This window comes from Moschus berezovskii, chromosome 3 (assembly GCF_049115385.1).
Source record: "Moschus berezovskii isolate FMDL1 chromosome 3, NW_MosBer_1.0, whole genome shotgun sequence".
NCBI classification, from domain to species: Eukaryota; Metazoa; Chordata; class Mammalia; order Artiodactyla; family Moschidae; genus Moschus; species Moschus berezovskii.
In genome coordinates this window covers 32,298,164-32,301,401 of record NC_142462.1, presented here as the reverse complement: position 1 = coordinate 32,301,401, position 3,238 = coordinate 32,298,164, and positions in this window count along the sequence as shown.

Here is a 3,238-nt window from a genome sequence, read left to right as displayed (position 1 = left end):
GCAATGATCAGTCTAATAGGTCAGGAAGAAATAGACTAAAGGAGGAAACGTCTAGGTGGGCCTGGCTCCCATCATTGCTTTCCGCTACACGACCCACCAGTGGAAACTCTTCCAGCTCTATAAAGTGACTTATGGGGCTTCCTCGGTGCTCAGCAGTAAAGAATCCTGCAAATACAGGAGATATGGGTTTGATCCCTGGGTCAAGGAAGATCTTCTGGAGAAAGAAATGCAATCCACTCCAGTATTCTTGCCTGGGAAATCCCATGGACAGAGGAGCCTGTCAGGCTACAGTCCATGGGGTTACAAAAGAGTCAGACAAGATTTAGCAACTAAACTACAACAGCAAGGTGGCTTATGGATAGAAAAGAAACAGGAAGAAAGGACCAGATCTCACATACAATCTCATCCACTAAGTTATAAGGACTGCCAGGCTCCTCTGTCCATGGGATTTGCCAGGCAAGAATACTGGAGTGGGTGGCCATTCCCTTCTCCAGGGGAACTTCCTCAACCCAAGGATCAAACCCAGGTCTCCTGCATTGCAAGTGGATTCTTTACTGAGCCACCAGGGAAGCCTTATTGTAGAAATGCTATTATTTAATTTCCTACAAAACTTGAGACAGCCCCAATTCTCCCTTCTTTCAAGAGCCTCCTTTCTCTTGTCATCCCTTCTAAATTTTACTCTTCTGCTCACCTTATTCTTGCTCCTCATTTAATCTATTTTATTATTTCCATGACACTTACATTCTGAAGTAACTGATACAATTTTTACTTGTTTACTGTCTGCCACTTCATCCACTATAAACTCCAAGACAGTAGGAACATCTTCCGCTATATACTGACTACAGAGTTGCACACGTGCTAAATCAATTTCAGTTGCGTCCGACTCTTTGCAATCCTTTGGACTGTAGCCCACCAAGCTCCTCTGTCCATAGCATTCGCCAGGCAAGAATACTGGAGTGGGTTGCCATGCCCTCCTCCAGGGGATCTTCCTGACCCAGGGATGGAACCCATGTCTCTTCTCCTGCACTCGCAGGCAGGTTCTTTCCCTCGAGTGTCACCTGGGAAGCCCTGACTACATAGTAGGTACTCAAGAAATATTTGCTAAAAAGTTAATGAATAAATGAACATTCTATATTTTCAAATTATCAAAGCAACCATATCAAATTTTAAAAACATGTTCTTATTCCAAGTATATATATGCCTGGAGTATTTTTTGAGCATCAACCCACCCTGATTCCATCTCTGAACACAGCTCCTTTTTTGGCTACCCCATCCAAAAGGAGGGATGGTGTGGGAGATGCAGACACGGAGGGATAGGGTAAGTTTGAAGGAAGGAACTGTCTTTCACAACAGTTTTCTTCTATTTGGTAACGAAAAAGCAGAAGATAGATACTTTGCAGACCGCAGAAAACTACTTATGACCTCAGCTAAAAGACAAAATTCTTCAAACTCCCTTGAGATAGCTGACAAGCAGAAGTCATTGCTTGTTTCTTCCAGGAATGCCTCTGCATTAGGTTGACTCAGCTGGGAAGGGAGCACTTTTACTCTTCCCACTTTTCTCCTTTGTCCCACAGAAAAGACATATATAATGGCTAGAACTCATGTACTAAATGTTAAGGATAGAAACCACAAACACAGGATACCTGGCCCACTGATGACGTCACAGGCCCACGATACTGTATAGCCCAAGACTGCTACCTCTGAAATGTGTTTGAGAGGGAGAGAGAGTATTTTTCTGTTACCACTATTTCCGTTTTTTTCTATCCTATTCAGCCAAATTTATCTTGTCAATACATCTTCTAGAAAGGTTAAAACTAAATAATTATCATAGAGTCCAAACTGCCATATTAAAATGGCCCTCCATACACATGGGTTTCGCATCCATGGATTCAAGCAACTGCAAATCAGACATATTTAGAAAAAAAAATTCCATAAAGTTCTATGAGGCAAAATTTGAATTTGTCGGGCACTAGCACCTGCTGACACAGACAGTAAAGAATCTGCCTGCAATGTGGAAGACTCAGGTTCAATTTCTGGGTTGAGAAGATCCCCTGGAGAAGGGACTAGCTACCCACTCCACTATTCTTACCTGGAAAATCCCATGGACAGAGGAGCCTGGAGGTGTACCGTCCATGGGGTCACAAAGAGTCAGAACTAACACTTTCCCTTAAACGCTTAGGCTTCCCTGGTGGCTCAGTGGTAAAGAATCTTCCTACAATGCAGGAGCTACAAGAGCTGCAGGTTTGATCCCTGGGTCGGGAAGATCCCCTGGAGGAAGGCATGGCAACCCACTCCAGTATTCTTGCCTGGAGAATCCCACTGACAGAAGAGCCTGGCGGGCTATAGTCCACAGGGTCACAAAGACTTGGACAAAACTGAAGCAACTTAACATACACACAACTATTTACGTATCATTTACATTTCATTAGGTATTTAAAATAATACATGAGGATGTGAAAATATCATTTTATGTAAGGTAATTGAGCATTCTCAGATTTTGGTAAGCAAACCAGGGTGGGGAGAGTAGTGGTTGTTCCTGAAACCACCCCCTCATAGATGTCAAGGAAAAACTACATTCATTTAATGTTCACTTTTCCCACAAAGTTTTCAACATACATACCTCATCTGTCCTTTTAATCTTTAAAATATACCTCATAAATTAGTTAAGCCTACTCATTTAACAGGGGCTTCCCTGGTGGCTCAGCAATAAAAAATCTGTCTGCAATGCAGGAGATGCAGGTTTGATCCCTGGATTAGGAAGAGCCCCTGGAAAAGGAAAAGGCAACACATGCCAGTATTCTTGCCTAGAAAATCCCATGGACAGAGGAGCCTGATCACAAAGAGTCGAACATGACTTAGTGATTAAATAACAAACAACCCATTTAACAGATGAAAAAAACGAGACTAAGGAGGTTAAGCCACTTATCCAAGGTTCCCAGCTGGAAAATTAGAGCCTAAATCATCTGAATTTTAGCCCAGAGCTGCTTCCGGTAGAGTATGCTGCCAACTGCTCAAATAATGTGTCAAAGCTTCAAGAATTACTACACATGCTGCTTAATGAGAATAGATAAAGCTTTAAATACATAAAAGGAAGATGACACCAAAGTAGCTATTGGCATAGTATTATTTTTTTTAATATTTTATAAATTCTGAAATCTCTTCCACAACAAAAATACATACGAAATAAGGATTACAGCCACAGAACAAGTTCTTTATATTTTAGTTATTGACCAGGAGA